Source organism: Leguminivora glycinivorella, chromosome 12 (genome assembly GCF_023078275.1).
Source record: "Leguminivora glycinivorella isolate SPB_JAAS2020 chromosome 12, LegGlyc_1.1, whole genome shotgun sequence".
NCBI classification, from domain to species: Eukaryota; Metazoa; Arthropoda; class Insecta; order Lepidoptera; family Tortricidae; genus Leguminivora; species Leguminivora glycinivorella.
Genome location: NC_062982.1, coordinates 13510445 through 13530362, shown reverse-complemented (window position 1 = coordinate 13530362; position 19918 = coordinate 13510445). Strand labels below are relative to the sequence as shown.

Here is a 19918-nt window from a genome sequence, read left to right as displayed (position 1 = left end):
AATAGTTGGTCCGTAAATAATACTAAACAAAATCATAAAACTTTATATTTTATTATCGAATCGGTAAGGATCGAAAAACCAAAATAATAAATTAATCAGGTGATGAAACTAGCTTTAGTTTTATTTTCCATCTCCTACTCCTTATAAAAAACACAAAACTACAATATTTAGTGTCGCTAGTGTTACATTACAACAAAGCTATTCAGAATAATGCGGTATGTGAGTAACTTTTTATGAATCGCTAAATTTGACATTCCTGCGATTCAGTTTAGGCTCAAGTGGCATGTCATGGTACGAAATACACTTGAGATGAGTGAATGAAACGGCTGGGACGCTTATCGCTCGCTCGGTCGAAATTTGATCGCAATAACAATGTCGTGGTAGGAAATAGCGACGCAGTTCAGTTTAGGTCCTAAACTGAATCGCGTTAAGAGATCATGGTAATGCCCCAGAGCATAAATTCACGAGCTTATAATTAAGACATCAGCTTCAACCCTCCCTTCCATATAACGAAGTTAATTTAAGCTCTGAACATAAATAACGCACAAATATATTTCAAGTACTCCCACGCAAGAGTTGGCGTATTTTGACTCTGCAAATTATTTGAAAAATGGAAATACGAGTATTTATCCACCTCAGCAGTTTGCAGTTTCTAATTTTAAACATATTTTGAATCACAGATATGATTGAATATTCTCATATTTGGACTAATAGTCAACACGTAGTTGTAGGTACAAGTTGTAGGTAAATATGAAGTATGATATGAATACGCGACTGGGGCCCGTTTCTCGAAAGGTACAAGTCTTGTATTACAAGTGCGCGAACTGTCAAATCGTATGGGTTGTCATGGAAACACACTTGTAATACAAGCCTTGTACTTTTCGAGAAACGGGCCACTGGGACCAATTTCTCAAAACTGAAAGCTACAAGTTACAAGCAGAAGTCTCTTTCCAACTTGTCATATCAGACATTGACTACCAGTTGTAAATTGTAACTTTTAACTTCGAAAAATGGGCCCCTGGGGCGAAGCTTTCAGTTTTGAGAAATGGGCCCCTGCTGATACTCGACTGTCACTGTGCCTATGCTGTTCTAACCTTTCTAAGACTTACCGTTAAAGGCCTCTACCATTTTGAATACATTAACGAACGTCACGGGGAATTACATTTTTATATGGAAAGAGAAAACAACGTCCCATGAACCAAAAAAAAAATATACATACGCTACCGTCTAAGGTATTATAAAACGTCAAACACTCATAGTAGAGGCTAAGGTTTCAATCGCAGATATGAAAAGTTAAACCCACATCCCAATCCGTTTTCATATGAGTATCAGCAGTTAAATCTGAATTTCCATTCATTACGCCATACTCGAGCTGTAGTTATCGAACTATTTGGAACAATTAGCTTAATTAAGGAATAGCCCTCGAGGTATAATTATAAACCGCTATCCACGGCCACGTTCATTGTTTGTTGTTATAACAATATACAACTTGATCTTATTTGTTATTGACCAACAAATTTAGGAGCTCTGACTTTTTTTCAATTAAGCATAAAAATATTACAGAGTCACAAAGGTACTTTACTCAGTTTGATTGCTTTTAACTAAACGCACTAGCTATTTACAACATCAATCAAACTCAAAACAACTCACAATAATTTCAGTGCACCGTTCCATTAATTTAGATTAAATATTGGAAATTGCGAAGCGATGTGATGTCAAAACTAAATCAACAATTACAGTTGGTAACACAACACACTTATAAATTTAAGCAAGAACGATTAAGCTTGTATCAAGTTGTTGTCTGAACATGAATCACTCGCGAGAGGCTGAGTATAGGCCTGAGGTTTAATGTATTTACCCGGCAGAGCCCTCTCCAGCAGAGCAGAGATTAAACCGTGTAGCTTAATGTTTTCTACTCACACACTAAAAGGGAAGGTCGGGGAGGGACAAATTAAATCACTGATTGGGTTTGTCCACCATTCCATAGAGTAACTGTTATCGCCATTAAACAGGTATGCTTTATTTAATATTGATAAACGCCCTTCTTTCGGTCTAGAGTCCAAACGCAATTTGACCTATGTCAGTTAATTGACTATCGACAAGTTCACAATGACGCTTATTTATTTTTAATTCTGTAGTTTGTTGGTATGTACTATAGTATGGATTGAAACGCAAAGAAAAACGTATGTTTCATAAAATAGAGCGTAGACAAATTGGATGGTGATAAGCAATAATGTGTCAACCCACAAAAACTAAAAAAATGAGATTTTAATGCCATGTTATAGCTGGATTTTTAAACTTCTATTTGCAAAAATGACCTTTTCATTTTGAAAATTTTCACTATCCCAAAAGTAAAAAAATAGGTTAACACAAATCCTTTATCGTGTATTGCCTGTTTTGCATTAATGTGTCAAGAACCTTAACTTATTATAGTAATTGGCAGAAGACATATTTAAATTACAATAATGTGTTATGAGGGTTGACTCAACGATTTTTTTACACTTGACTCATTCTTGCAAAACGCAAAAAATGACATAGTTACCCACTATGAGACTTGAATGATTATTGCAAAATGATATTTTATTCGTTGTTTTATGCTACGACCCGTGTTATAAAACATAAGTCATTATTGTTAAATTATATTCGGGTCATAAATTGTTCGTTTTTGGTGTAAGTACCATGACACTATATTGTAAAATATAACTGTTCATATTAATTTATGTTTGAATAAGTTATGACTTAGTCCATTAGTATATTTTTGCACATGAATGGTAAATTCAGTACGAAATTGAACATTTTAAGTCATGAATATACATATTCATTATTATAATTTGCAAACATTTTTTACAAGTTCGTGTTTATATAAAAATCTAATATAAGCTACTATTTTTTTATAATTACTAATTACATTAAGACGTGTTGTATGCATAAAAATATTGTTTGATTTTTGAATACTTCCTGAATGGTAGTTTATTATTTTGTTAAAGATATTTTATGTTTTGTTCTTGTACAAGTCATGAGTTATTCATAATTTAAATGACTTAGTCTATTTCTTAGCGTAAAAAAATATTTTGTATATTTTAGATAAGTAGTTTATTTTTTTTAAAGATGATTATTTGGTTTTTGTAACGATTTTTTGTTGAAAGAGCACAGATAATTTAAATATGTGTCTAGAAATGATCATTACTCTAATAGTTATTTTATAGTATTTTATTCAACAGGCGTTTAAAGGAGGTCAAGAAATATGAGTGGCGTACTTTCCACGAGTATTTTGGAGTCAGTTAAACACCATTGCATACAATACTTTTACAACGATCATGCACTTAGTTTTTAATAGTTTTTTTTTAATAATTCTCGCGAAATTCACACTGTTTCCTGTATTGCAAAGGTTTGCACTGTTAGCTCAGCTGCCCAAAGCCTTCCCGCGCACGCACGCAGTATCGTTAATGCAATGCGTTGCCATGATTACAGAACCAAACAATGCGTTTTCAGTTTTTTCGATACGCACAATCCTGTAAATGACGAATAACAGTTCGGGTGTAGAAAAATCATTAAAAGGTTTGATTAATAAATAATGTATTGATTCCTATATACCTAAATAATAACATAAGTGACCATGACTGATATGTTACTTAACACTTATAAAGTTAAAAATATGCATAGGTAGAGTTTACAACAACAATTTATGTGCTTTAACATGTTTATTTAAGACTCATAGATATTTTTAAACAATTAGCAAAAGTGGGTTAAGTATCATAACACAGTCTTGAAAAAGTTTGACGTCGTCGAACAATTCGCAATAAAAGAAAAGGGCATTATTTCGTCAAATTGAAGTTTGTTTTGAAATTAAGCTACAATAATCACTACTACTGAACGTATTATAGCTGAAAAACACAACAATCTATATAAAAACAATTTTTTTTAAGAGAAACACAAAAAAATGAGAAAAAATCTTTAGACGCCATTTTCTCAAAATGGTTGGCGTGTGGGTTGACACATTGTTGCTTATCAGCATCCAATTCTAGTCTTAACTGTATAAAATGATGTATTTATGTATTCTTACGTTCATAACGAATAATATTTACGCTGTTTATATTAATTTCGTTTAGTCAAACTTAAATTATCCGTTTACCTACAACCATTATACTAGCATAAATATGTAGGTTAAAAAGTATACAATCACCTAAAAAGGTGATAAAGTTCAAAATAACAATAGCAATTACTAAAAACTATAAATATTTTCACAAAACAAACTTGCCTTTTCAGCTGAAAAAACATTCAATCGATCGTAGTTTTGTTTTTGAACCACTAAACAATTATCAAATAGCCATGACAGTCCTGCCGGACGCATACCAAAATCACGCTAGGCGTGTCTTTATTGAAATAAAACCGTTAATGGGAAAAGTTAAATAGGATTCCGCGGAGCAATTCAACGTGCAAATAAAAATATTTTCAGCTAACATTGTTTGAGACAGAGCCGAGGTCCGTCGCCGAAGGCGCCCCCGGAGAGTTCCTATTATTCATCCTAGCGTTGGGTATCGACAAGGCCTACCTAACTACGACCTCTTTAGCTTAACTATTCGATCACCGTCGCTCGGTGGTTTAACGTTATAGACAGTAAGACAGTAGCCTTACCATGACTTTTTTGAGTTAAAAAATACGTTACGTTTTCAGTGAGAGTTACGGAAAATGTATGGAAAAACTGAACAGCGCTCCAAGCGGAAACGCTCACGTACTAAAATTTTCATCGGTACCATAAGTTATTAACGTATTTACTCCGAGTTTTCAATACGTTCCTAACTTAACAGCTAAGGCGCTCTCTTTCTAACTGTATGAAGTCAATAGAACCAGAACTATTTGACAGTCTCTAGTGAAAACTCAATACTTTACGTGAGTAATCATTGACAGTCACTAGCGTAAAAGTAAACCACCAATTCACTGTGATGTGTCATTACTGTCAAATTATATAACAATCCCACAACATTTTCTCGATTATATTTGCAATTTTAAATACAATTATGACTAATATGTATTAATTTATAATATTACGTGAAATTCAAGAACAGCTTAAATGTAGCAGTTAGTCAGTAGTTCGATAAAAAGATAAACCAGTGATGAAACCAGTGTTTGATACTTTTACAAAGGTAATGAGTTAGGTATATTTATTCATCATTTTGTACTGTTTAGCTACAGTTGAGATGATTATATTGGTTGCTTTCAGAAAAAGAAGATATTATTGAAAACAATATTTCCATGCCAGCCGTATGGTATTCAGCAAACCCAACGTAGAAGATTGTTCAAATTGATAATGAATGAGGCAGTTAAATAAGAATCAACTGATTACCTACAGCAGCAGGCAGTACCAATTCATGGGCATGTTAGTTCCTCAATGCACAATACTTGTACCTGTTGTCACCATAACATCTCGTGGGTATATATTAGAAGTGAACCAAAGGAAAAAACTTCAAAAAAATTATCCTATTACTGAAATAAAGTATCTCATTCTGTGACTTTGTTTATTTTGTAATATTCTTGAGTAACAGGCTAAGTATTTAATAAATTGATGTGAAACGAAAACTAAAAACCTAAAATTCAGCGTTTTCGTACATATCAAACATCAATTACAACGATATCGACATAGGTAACGACAAAGTCTAAGGTAAGGTATAGAACTTTTGAAGGCGATAAGCCATTATGCGGTGTATATGAAGATTATAATTTGATACAAAAGTGAGTAGAAAAAGCATTTTGAAACAAGTAAAAATTGTATCTAATTTTTTGGTAGGGCACGTAGCCAAATGCACAAACGATTATGATTAACATCGTTATCGTAGCTTAGCTATCTCTATCACTTTTCCGTATTGACATGACAGAGCTAGACTGAATTTCGATCGGCGTTTAGCGCATAGATTTAAAAGTCCATGGTTCAGCGTCAACGATTGACATTTCAGCTAAGTCCTAGTGTCAAAGTTGACAAAGCTAATTTTTTTAATTTATTGGGAGCATTGGCAACTTGGCAATCAGCACAAACATACAATATTTAATACAACATACAGCAGAAGAAACAATTACAGGAATAACAATTACTTTGTTAATCATAAAAGTAATATTGCACATATTGAAATGCTAAACTTATGACTATTTAGTAACTACACAATACAATGTTTTATGAATGAAAAGAAGTATTTTTGAACAATTACAAATTATTTACAAAGCGCCAATAGTGTGCATAATAAATTCATAAATTATAGGGTTTATGCCTACAGCCTTCAAGTTCATTTCCCGGTTCTTTGCTTGGCGGAAAATCCCAACAAACCCTAATAGGGATAGGGGTAGGGTTAGGGATAGGGATAGGGGTAATCGGTCGGCAATCGGTAATTGTAAGCGATAATGCGAGAAACTACTTTAGCTATGTGAGTTCTGTTGTACAATATGTAATTTCCTCAGTGTATATAGAATACATACCTACTCGTACCTACTACCTACGCTGTGGTTGCTGTGTAACATTTGTACAACCACTGCAAGCATTTCTTTTTTAAAAACAATAGTAATATGAGTAATTGAAAAAAACGCAGACAAACGTCTGCATAGAAACCTACGGATCCAAATGAAAATTTTATTATTTGTATATGTTTGAATAAGAATTCTTTTAGTACGCGAGCGAAACCGCGGGCAAAAGCTAATTCTATATAAGATGCTATGTACCCTTTTTCTGTAAAAAATATTTCTATTTCTTTACTACTCAAGAACATCACAAATAAACAAAGTCAATTAATGAAATACTTTATTTTAGTAACAGGATTATTTTTTGGAGTTGAGGTTTTTTCCTTTATTGGAGCACTTCTATACATATACCTGTGATGATCATGGCCAATAATACCATTAAGTGCATCGCGGAACAAAAACACCTATAAATTGGTACTGCTCCCCTCTGCTGCCCTAAGGTTTTGAGTAGCGTAACTGCCAGAGTGCCACAGTATTAATATCAATTGAACCATCTTCCATGTTGACTGAATACCATACGGGTTTGTTCGGAAATATTGATTTCAATCATAGCTTCCGTCATCTTTCTGAAACCAAAAACTGCTTTGAGCATTATAATCATCTCAATTGTAAATAGTACAATATGATGGCCAAAAATAACTCATTACCTTATTTGATTTGTTCACTGGTTTATCTTTTTATTCAATTTTAGCTAATCTTGAATTTCACGTAATATTATAAATTAATGCAATATGTTAGTCATAATTTTATTTAAAACTGCAAATATAATTGTGAAAATTCCGTGTGATTTTTGTATAACTTGACAGAAATGTCACGTCAGAATGACTTTGCCTATGGTTTGAGGCCTACTACCGAATACCGAAGTTATCGACATGTGGACATGAGTCTCTTTTACTCTTATCAGTATAAAGTGAAAGAGGAAGAATCCCTCAGTGCGTATGTTTCGAAATTTGCAGTAGACCCTATATTGACAGATTTCGATAGGTAAATTACATTTACTTATGATTTTAGTTCCATCGCGTAAACACCAGAGGCGTAGCATTCGCCTATAGTTCTTTCTCCGTTTATTGATAAACTTAGAAAGGGATAGAAGCAGCTTCTTTGGCGTGAAGTTAGGCACAATATATTGTAAACAAACGTAAACTCACTTACTTTCTGAGTAAAGTAATACGGCTCTCACTTGGGCAGCCCATGGTAACGGTACAGGTACCTAATTGGAGTATGCAAAAATAACTAACGACGACCGGTCTGGCTCAGTCGGTAGTGACCCTGCCTGCCTGGGTTCGAATCCCGGTACAAGGGAATTTATTTGTGTGATGAGCACAGATATTTGTTCCTGTCATGGATGTTTTCTATGTATATAAGTATGTATTTATTTATCTATTTAAGTATGTATTATCGTCGCTTAGCACCCGTAGTACAAGCTTTGCTTAGTTTGGGGCTAAGTTGATCTGTGTAAGGTGTCCCCAACTTATTTATGGGTAGTGTTCATCTCCACCTCAAGTTATGTAACACTAGGTATTTAAGTAAGGTCAGTGCGGGCAAGACCGGCATACTTTATTTGAAATAAAGTTTGAGTGGATAAAACTAGACTATTAAAGTAGTCTGTGTGTGAGTGAGTGATCCGCATGGTCCTATGGGCTAGCAAATTTTATATTCTACACAGCTTTTATAATACTTTGGTGAATTCAAGTAAACTTATGTGATAAAAATCACTCTTTTTAAGGCTCGGCGGATTGACCGTCTCCACGCGCTGAGTACGGAAAGACCGTCTAGTGCTCGTTGTCGCGTAATTTCATATAGAAATAAGTATCAAAATCATGTTCATTGTTATATTCTGTAATAACAAGGAGTAACGTGAAAGATATTAAAACAAATAAAGTTGATATTTTCAACATATCAGCATTTTTCTATTTATAAAGCAAGACCGTCATATGCCCCTTAAATGAGGTTGATAACCTTCTTTTTTCAGGTCCAGACAAAAGCAAAGCCGAAACTTATAATTAAAATTAACCTACAACACTCGTTTAAACTCGACTTATTTCCCATAAAGCCTAAAAAAGGTGCCTTACATGACTTATATGACGGTCTTTCCGACTAGGCACAATTTCGAAGTTACATATTTCAGGACATAAAACAATAAATTGAAGGCGTTTTAAGAGCATTAATTGTACTAGACATGAAGAACGATTATTAAATTACTACGTTACATACATAATGCACAAATATTCCAACTGCTTCTATTTAAATTAAAATTAAATTAAATATCATTTATTTAAGAAATAAATTTACATATTGTATTAGTAACTTATTGCTATTCTTAACCTATGTTAGTGACTATTTATTTTAATTTTTTGTGTAACCTTGTTGAACTCGATGGTCGAGTTCGAAACACGAATCAAGTTTTTTGTTAACTAGTGTTCGTCCTGGGGATATCTATTGAAGACCAATGGATTAAGGATGAAAAACTGGTATACCTTCGGAGGTGCAAGAAGTGATAGATATATAAATACAAGAGTTATATCCAGTAGTCTTTCTGGGTAGACGGTCTTCCCCACACTGACCTTACCTATGAAATGAAAGACGCCTATTTTGAAATACGTCATACACGTTATACGAGTACTACATACTGAAAATGTTGCACAAATATTGTATTCATACAATTAATTTCACAGTGGCTGTTTCGTCTGACATGCTTAATGGTTCACATTTGAGACTGTTTATCGGGTAACTGTGAACATGAAGTGAAATGCGAAATGTGAACTATGAAGGCATATTTGAAATAGGTATTTAATTGACAGAACAAAAAACAAAAGTCTTCGTTACAGCTTCTTTTGTATGTCCGGGTGTTCTGTTCTGGTCTACTAAGCGATTCTCCGGAAATGCGATGTTTTTAGGGTTCCGTACCTCAAAACGGAAAAATGAAACCCTTATAGGATCAGTCGTGCATCTGTCTGTTCGTCCGTCACAGCCAATTTTCATGTTTTTGAACTATATTGTGTTACATGTCGAATAGAGCTTTTTACAAGTATTTCAAAAATATTTTTTTAAATAATTTTTAGTCAAGTAATTTTCAAGCAGGTAATTTAAGAACCAGAAAATGACCATTAAGCCCTTCTTGTGGTGTACGGAACCCCTTGCAACGCGAGTACAACTCACACTTGGCCGGTTAATTTTTAAATTTATATTTTCCTGTTAAATTGAACTTGTTTTCCTTTTAATTCTCAAAAAATGGTAATATGAATAGATGTACCTAAACAACACGCTTGAACTCTAATTACACTGATGTGAAGTTACTCACTTTAAGGATTTGTCGGTATTTTCACTTAACACAAGACACCTGACATCCATACCAATATTATAAATGGGAAAGTGTGTGTATCTGTTTGTTTGTCCATCTTGCACGGTAAAATGGAGCGACGAATTGAGGTGATTTTATTAAGTGGAGATAGTTGAAGGGATGAAGGGTGACATAAGGCTACTTTTTCTCTCTTTCTAACTCCCCACTTCCCTAAAATGGAGGGTGGAAGTTTGTATGGAGAATTCCGCAATTTTCGAACGTAACGTGAGCGAAGCCGCGGGCGAAAGCTAGTTAAATATAATACCTGTAGGTACATACAAACCGTACATTGCCCTTGCCGCCGTTGGGTGGTCACCAACAATCAAATAACTATTAAGAGGAAAACGGGTACAGCGTGTTTACCGAAACAATTTGTTAATACATACATAGTAATCAAACCACGAATTAATAGCTTAAAGCATTTGTCTTGGAGGGTACCATATTAAAATACAGTATGAAACATGGTAGATATGTCTATGTTATGAAAAGTTTCTTTATATGGAGGTTTCATCCGCGGATTTATCTTTATGTAGCCTATGAAATTCGATATTGCCTGTTAGCTATTTTTAAAATTGTTTCCAAAACTCCGAATAAAAGCAATTGCCTTTGTGAAAATCTTGGTTCACTATTATCTCGCAGAAACTTTTTTCTCATATATTTGATTTGCATAATAGTTCTTGGCAGAAGTTACGTTTGGCAGAAACACCCTACGCAGGGCATATGCTTGGGCATAAATCATTTCGCAGATTCTAATAATACCGAATCGTACGTTGGTATAATGTTGATGAGCATAATAGTCTTCTAGTCGAATAGTACTTTCGCAGATAATATTTGTGCATAATATTTAGGCGGCATAAGGTTGCAATTTGCTTTTTGATAGCGAGTCAGATGTGTTGGGGATGCAAGATACCTAACACTCCTCCTCGCTTCGCTCGTCGTCGTACCTAACGGGGGCTCTGGAACGGTATTTCCTTTTCGATAGCGTGTCATAATTCTGCTCTTGTAATAGTATGCTATACGATTAGTACGGTACATAAAATTATGCTAAATCAAAGTCGACCAAAGTAATGTTCTGTGAAAAAAATATTCTGTCTGTAATGTCTTTGTAACCTGTTCTGATTGGTCTCTGTACACGTCCAAATTATGCCTAACAACGTGCAAGCTCAAAATCTCGTCAGCTGGCTACAAAGAGAATGTTTATCTTTGGCGTCATCCCAACGGTCTATTATTTCCTGGACTCTAACTACTAACGGCTGCCTCTAATCTAGGTTGTATTCTCTCATGCAGCAATGCAAGCATAGATATATATATATATGACTTTGATAGAACATGCTATACAATATACTTTTCTCAAACATGGTATGAAATATTGATGTTATGTGCCTTATAATTGGCAGCGAAGTATGACGTTGCAGATGCGGCTAGGACGATTGATAGATAATGGAATTTCATACAAACCTTGATCATGAGAAGGCGGGGAAAATCAGGAGCCGACATAGTGTGTCCACCCTACATGATACATTTGTATGAGAAACGTTATGTCTGAATATCTTTAAAACCAGACAACGAATATAAAATATTAGATGGTGGATACTTAGTAAAAATTTTTACTAAATGTTGAAGTACTTTCGAGTGTCTGTGGTGCTACCAATCTTAAGATATTTACATTTTTAAATTTCTCAAAACGTGTGGACTGAGTGAGCACTTACAAAAATTTATTATAAAAAAACCTGACACGTTAGTGGTTCTATTTGTATTTTACAAATTCCCATTCCACTTTTACTAAACTATACACATATAATAGCGGTCTAAATCTTATGTTTTTCATCAAAATTCGGCTTTTCAAAAGTGTGAGGATTGAGTGAGCATAAGAAACTATTTGTAAAAAATTAAATACGTAACTAGGTGATCTTAAATTTATAGAGGTAGGTTGGCATATTTTTTACTAAATTTTAGTATATCAATATTATATGTTAAATGAATACATTATACTGTTTTCGTTGGTAGTTTGTGAGAACTGAGTGAGCACATGTTAATGACTGTATCTTTTGATTTATCTTTTTACAAATTCAGAGATTCGTTTTACAATTGTTTTAGAACTTTTACTAAATGATCAGCATATTTTTTTTTATTTTCGGAAGTCAAAATGCCTTTGACTGAGACGCCAAGTCGTGTCGCGACTTGTACAATAGTGAACGTTCGACCAGCATATTGTTTGAAATATCTAATCCATATAAATTAATATTATGGAATGCAACATATAAAAAGCAAATCGAGTTAAATCGTAGACCTGCGCTGTCACTGCAATCAGCGGCCAATTACTAATTCCGACGAATATATATATATATATATATATATATATATATATATATATATATCTATATAAAAGACTTGTAATTGGAATTATAGTAGTCCTTAGAACTTGTACACTCCTTTTTGCTGTGTACTTAACACAGAAAAAGGGAATGTACAAGTTTCTAATGGGGTGGCAACGCGCATGTGACACGGTTTGAGTTACAGGCGTCCATAGGTTACGGTGACCGCTTTACATCAGGCGGGCCGTATGCTTGTTTGCCACCGACGTAGTATAAAAAAAATAAGCATACTGGAAACAATTTTTTTATAATATTGGAGGCATCCGACGTATCGCCTGGTGGCTGGCCTGATGGTAATAACCCAAAGGTACAAATATTAAAACTAAAAATTCCGGTTGGTAGGTACCTAATTGGGAGATAATTCAATACAAGAATCTGGGAACAGGCAAACCGATAACAGGCAAAGCCCATTTTAGCGTTAAATATTGACCGAAATCTAAATTGATTGCTTTTATATTGTTTCTTTCAAATGTCTCGAAACTTTCTTTTTAACATATAACATAGTTAAATGAATAACACAATTTAGGCTTGTGTCTTGAAAGAATGAAAGGGTTTCATTTCAGTTCATTCACCAGGATTATAAAAATAAAGGCCAATCAATATGTCGTTATGTTTATACGTTTGATATCCAAGGCAGCGCACGAGCAGAAACCATAGTGCCGAAGGAATTAAACAAGTTGTGTAAACAAACAACGGACGACACTCAATTACGCGCCTAAGATAAACATTAAGGAAACGTATCTATCTATTAAAAGTATCAAGGCTGTCTATTTTGTAATTAAGTTGAAATCGTATACCATTATTTACTTTAATGTTGAATGAAAGCATTTTTACTAAAGTAAGATGTTTAATGGAAAAAGTTTTAATGGAATTTGATGAACGAAACGATTCAAAAGTCGTTCTTAATACAAATTTCTTAAAAGCAATTATCTGTGTTACGGACCTCTGCTGCGAATGCTTCGCGATTTCTTTAGGTACGATTCAGTGCGCAGTAATGAGATTAGGTACGCGCACATAAAACAAACAAGTTTAAAGAAAGAAATATTTATATTTATTTTTTCCATACAGTTGCTCAAAAAGTGCCCGTTTTTTGGCTGTTTAGCGTGCGAGAAGTTGGATTTTACGCACTAGTGCGTAAAAAGTATGCGTTCCATTTTACGACTACTTACCGAGCTGTTTTAATATTAGTCTAGTTTACTAAGACGGAATAAAACTATAAACATACTATTAAGGGATTAATATTTAAAACATTGATATTTCCTATGTAAGTGTTTACTTTTAGTCAAATTAAAAATAATTTATAAAATGGTTTATATTTTAAAAAAATAAGTCATAATGAGAACACGAATGGAACGAAACGCGTCTGCCGTAGAGTAGTAGATTCACGTTCAAAAATCTTAATATGTTACGCGATTTGTCATAATTATTTAATGTTATTTGCAATACATCGAGGCATAAATGGGTCGTATGAATTAAAATATAAGTATATATTAAACAATCGTATCAAATCGTAAATGTTTATGTTTTTATGGCACCCAATGAAATAAATTGTGTTGGATGAATAGCAAAATCGAAAATATGCACGCAAGTTTAAAAGCTTCAAAGATACGCCTTTGAATTGTCAAATAATGCGTCAATGTCAATGCGAAAATTGAGAGTTCGGATTGTTTATCGTTTTATTTCGTTGTAGTAGTATTTTTTCGCAACTGTATTAAAAAAACGTCGTTCGTCACACGTGCGAGAATGTCATTCTTCACTCGTCCCGAGATTTGCCCAAATGTCTCGGGACTCGTGAAGTAATGACATACTTCTCGCACTTATAACGAAATGTACTATAACATAAAAATCTTTTTCTACTCCCGAACTGTTATTCGTCATTTATAGGGTCGTGCATAGATCTTTAAAACCCTACATAAAAGTTTATTCTGCAAAGCCTGCGTCCGCCGGCTTTCCGCGCATGCGTGCAGTATCGAAAAAACTGAAAACGCATTGTTTGGCTTTGTAACCATGGCAACGCATTTTTATAATGATACTGCGCGCGTGCGAGGGAAGGCTTTGGGCAGCTGAGCTGACAGTGCCAACCTTTGCGTCAAAATACAGGAAATAATGTGAATTTCACGAAAGTTTAAAAACTAAGTGCATGGTCGTAGAAAAAGTATTGTATGCAACGGTGTTTAACTGAGTCAAAAAATACTCGTGGCGTCTTAATAACAATTTTCGGCTTCGCCTCAAATTGTTACCAACGCCACTCGTATTTTTTGACCTCCTTTAAACGCCTGTTGCATAAAATACTATAAATAACTCCTCTGTGTTAAGCAATTGCAAATATCATATGAATTGTTACAATTACCGGAGTCTCTTTCAAATTATAAAATAACGGTCAAATTCAGTTCAGTCTAACTTTTTACTTATACCTATAGATTGATGTAGGTACTTAGTTTAGACCCAAAGCAACTTATAAGAAACAAGCAAGCAGCAACGCAAACGAGCAAAGTTTAGACTTCCGTATAATCTCCCACCACGCCTAGAATTCTTGTTCATTATTTTTTTTTCTATTTAATAAATAGGGACACAACAAGCACGTTTCGGTTTCTCTTTTCCAGCAATAGGTTTCCATATTTTACAAAGATTGCGATCTCGACGTAAAAGGAGTGGCCCATGTATAAATTACCGTTTACTATCTTTAGAAAAGGGCTGTACCTATTTCACAAACCTGTTTATAATACGAAAAAGGGCAATAAAGGTAGAACAGCGACTGAGTCTGAGACAGCGACAAGTCGTTGCCTCAGAACACCATACCTACGGACATAAATTAGAAAAGAATGGCCGAAGTTGCGACTCTTAATGCCAGATTGAACGGATTAAGCGTCTCCAAGGGAAACGTGGCGATCGAAGATAACAAGTCCCTGTTTTGACCTTAATAAAATACTTTTTCGGCCTTCTCGTCCTACACATGTACTAGTACTATATATCATGACAAACCTTGAAAATATGTAGGTACATTTTAATTAATAAAATAGATAGGTACATGTCATCTTGTTAGATTTAAACCCGAGTAGGTACACATTTGCTATCTTGTTAAAAGACACAAATAATTCAAAAGCTCTTGTGGTCAATCCGGCATCGTTAATAGAGCCAACGTTTCAGTTTAGGTAAGTAAACATTTCTAAGCCGCCTATCTGAAATACAATTTGCCGTTGCCATTTAGGGTTGAATGTCTTGAGGGTTAGTCCAAATGGAGAGTGGAGCCATTACAACTATTTACCGCCGACATTTCTCTAAATTTCAACTAATAGCGCTGGTAATCTGTGCGGAGACGTACCAACAAATAGGTGCCTTTGAACTGATTGTACTTGATGCCTAAGACTACCAGTTTAGTTGGAACTTCTGCTAATTTGAATGGAGTGTCTGCCGCTATAAATAAGCTTTAATTCCTCTTGTATAGTTGCTACAGCACTAATTAAATTAGTACTCCGCTACTTCTATTTATAGCCAGGACACAGCTGGTATTTTCTCTTGTTTTTATTTGTTTTTATTTGTTGGTAGCTTTTACAAGTTAATGATTCTTTATATTTTTTGCAACAGCTATAACTGCATTCAGCCTGATCAAATCATAAAAAATAAGAATGGTTACATGTGTTAGGTTAAGGCGCTTAAGAGGGCATTCAACGAAAACGTCGTAATAATGTAAAATTGATAGTTTTAGTCGGCAAAATGCTACACTTTCCGTCATCTAAAAGACTTATTAAGTTCAGGATTCGATTAGGACATCTTCTTAACTTACATGTTGTGAGACTGGATTTTTAAAAACTAACTCACTTAATTAATTATGATTTTTTTTCTGGTGCATGTTTAGGAGAACCCGCGAAAAGTGCTGACTTAGTCCGTCTAATTTGTAAAATTTGGATAGTTTTGAATGCTTCAAGTGGTAAATTTGTATTATGTATATCCTGTACTACAATCTTTTGAGACTACTTCTTTGTTATAAGGCTTTAGAATAGAGTAAATGAGGATATGATGAATCCAATTTGTTTCAGAAATCACCTCAGATTAAGTGTCAATTTCTTCGAAAACTTACGTGTTTTTGAAGTAGTTTTAATATAAAAATAATCTGCAACGCTTACTTAAACAGATTTTATGCAAAAGTTTTCTATTAATTGCAATTTAATATTTTTGACGATTTTTTAAAAATGCCTCCTTATTAGCGGTTACGCGCGCTTGCGATGTCAGTACCGCGGCAGAGCTTGTAGAGGCAGGACGTATGTTAGTCCGCTCCGCACGCGGCTCGACGATCGCGAAGTTATTTTGTCATTGTGTGCGGCACCCGCCGTGTCCAAAACCGCACTTGTGTGCGTGTTTGGCTGTACTGTTGCATGTATACTGCGACCGAAAACTTTGATCCTTGGGTTGACGACTTTGGTAACTAACTAATTAACTTGACTAATATTTTTAGTAAGTATTATTTATTATTGAATATCATTTTAGGTTACTGACTCGTCTCAACAAAATCTTTGACAATAGATGGTACTCAGGATCTGATGATGAAGTCAGATGGTAGTCATGAGCTCTCATCAACCAGGTCTTGAAACCATTTCGTGTTTGGGCTCGTTTGATTTGCCTCAACAAGATCTTTGACAAGAGGTGATGGTACCCAGGATCTGATGATGAAGCTGGAAGGTAGTCAAGAGTATTCCACGACCAGGTCTTGAACCACTTCTTGTTTGGGTTCGTTTGATTCGTCTCAACAAGATCTTTGACAAGAGATGGTAATCACTCTTTTATACTCTGGCGCATCCACTGTCTCAGTGTGTCAACAGTCAACTAAAGCAAGTAGGCGTAGCGTAGAGTTGTATTTCCTTACAAAAAACTAATACATAGATGTGGACCTTCCTGTGCTCCATGCAATTAAAACAACATAATATTTAAAAACCGGCCGAGAGCGTGTCGGGCCACGCTCAGTGCCTGCACTGAGCGTGGCCCGACACGCTCTCAGCCGGTAGATAGCCGCGCGCTCGGGTCTTCCGTAGTTTTCCATATTTTTAAAAAACTACAAAACCTATCAAGTTCAAAACAGTTTTCCTAGAAAGTTTATAAAGTTCTACTTTTGTGATTTTTAAATATGTTTTAAATATATTGTTAAAAAGTTAGAGGGGGAAGGGGGACACTTTTTTTTCCTTTAGGAGCGATTATTCCCGAAAATATTAATATTATCAAAAAACGATTTCAGTAATTCATTTTTAAATACCTATCCAGCAATAAATCACACGTTAGGGTTGAAATGAAAAAAAAATCACGCCCTACTTTACGTGTAGGGGGGTGGGTACCCTAATAAAACATTGTTTCCACTTTTCATTTTTGCACTTTGTCGGCGTGACTGATATACATATTGGTACCAAATTTCAGCTCTCTAGTTCTAACGGTCACTAAGATTATCCGCGGACGGACGGACGGACGGAGGGACAGACAGACAGACATGGCGAAACTATAAGGGTTCCTAGTTGACTACGAAACCCTAAAAACACATTTTAAATATAAAAAAACTACTTAAAATTAAAGAAAACCGATCTTAGTTCCATTATATATATGTACCTAGAAAACATCATCATCTTCCTTGCGTTATCCCGGCATTTGCCACGGCTCATGGGAGCCTGCGGTCCGCTTTGACAACTAATCCCAAGATTTGGCGTAGGCACTAGTTTTTACGAAAGCGACTGCCATCAGACCTTTCAACCCAAAGGGTAAAATAGACCTTATTGGAATTAGTCCGGTTTCCTCACGATGTTTTCCTTCACCGAAAAGAACCTAGAAAACATATATCATATGCAAAATGAAATAAAACTAAGAAAACGGATTATATTCATTATACGTGAAATAATCTGATTCCATAAATTTATTTCATGAGTAACTATCGCGGTGACAGAAGACAATATTATATACACAATTTATTATATTATAAAAGGTTTTTTAAATTATTTCTTCCAAGGCTACACACGTTTTAATAGAAAAAACTGTGATAACTTTAATAATTAAACTAAAAGGTCAAGTATTTATGCACGAAATCATGTATGCAAATATGTAATTTATATGGCGGTGTTTTTACGCAAGTATCAATAATGGTTAGTCCGCAACGCTACTGACGGCGTGGCGGTACCGACCATGAATGCTATCCCTTTCGCTCTAGCCGCACGTAAGGTTGGTTCGAAGAGGATCGCACGCTATGTCTGTACCGCAGGCTACAATCGTTATGCTTCTGGTTATAGTGTGCGTCTGCACACAGGCGCACGCCAGCGCCGCCGGCGTCGAAATTCGAGCAAGCAGATTTTTTGAAAGCGCTCTTAATTTGTAGCAAATCTATTTATAGGTTTTTCTTTGGGACTCACCTGGAAGATGTCAGAGTCAGCTGGAGAATGTGGCAACTGAAATAGAAAATATTTCATTATTAATGCTACCCACTGCATAGTAGGTACATATAGAAGACATTTTTTTAATTAATAAGACATTTTTATGACCATTACCAAAAAAAGTGGCCAATGTGTTTATACCCACTTCGTTCGAAAAAATAAATTCTGTTTCCAGAGACGTCTATTATAACAGGGGTGCCAAAGTTTGGAAATTATTCGGCACGTTTTCTTTCACATATTCGATCGATTAAGGATTGAAAGAGTTATTACTAGCTTTTTAAGTAAAAATAACATATTATTTAAGTATAATTTCTAGCCCAGTGTGGTGATGGGTTAAGAATTTCACCACCCCCTTTCTTGCCGTCGGTGTCGTAGAAGTCGACTGTGGGATATGGATTAAATTGTGGCGTAGGCGAGAGGCTGGCAACCTGTCACTGCAATGTCACAATTTGGATTTCTTTCAACCCCTTTTTGCCAAGAGTGGCACTGAAACTTAGTAGTTCTTGTGCTCTGCCTAACCCCTTTATGGGATACAAGCGTGATTATATGTATGTATGTATAATTTCTAAACTACATAAACTTACAAAAATATTCGTAAGAAGTAAACGTCGGTATAAGAGCATAATTAATTTTTCATCACACCCGCACTTTAAATGTGCTATTGCACGCAGGCGGAGCGTGAGTTATAGAAAAATCGTTCTCCCAAGGGAATAATGAAATTTCTTGTACCGTACTTAACATTTTTACATCTATGTATTTACATATTTTTTACATTGCGAGTGTGATGAAAAACATTGTGTGTAACTCAGGGAGTATGAATATTACTAACTCGAGCCTTTAAATCGCTCCGGCAAGCCGTCGCGATTTAACTTACTCTCGTTAGTAATGTTCAACTTCCTCCCCTTGTTGCACAATGTACTATTAATACGGCATTGAAATTCATCAAAGTTAGTTAAACATTGACGTTTTTATTAAGTATTACTCATTTTACTACTTTTATTCGCTATTTAAAGACCACAATAATTTTGTTATTTCATAGTTAAGCTATGATGTGTCCAGCAAAAAATGAGCTAAAAGTGGATCAACAATTAAAGTCCGTGACCGTTCGTAAAGTACAATCATGGCCACGAAGGCTTCCTTCGTCTTTGAAGTGCCTTCAGCAGGACGTCTCACAAGTTTTACTTATTGTCAAACATGAATCCACATTTTCGAAATGGTAGTCCAAATCATATTCGTGGTTTCTGGTAAGAAGATAACATATAGCCTGACAAGATTTTATTTGACCCTGAAAGAGTGTC

The 19918-nt window shown here is 34.9% G+C and overlaps 1 protein-coding gene across 1 annotated transcript in view; it reads right to left on the bottom strand.

Moving 5' to 3' along the window:
* The window catches only part of LOC125232256 (regulating synaptic membrane exocytosis protein 1), a 195316-nt gene that overhangs the window by 157815 nt on the left and 17583 nt on the right, over window positions 1–19918 (bottom strand). The window contains 1 exon segment of the mRNA XM_048137911.1: window positions 18600–18635. The gene's annotated coding sequence lies outside the window, so the exon portion shown is untranslated.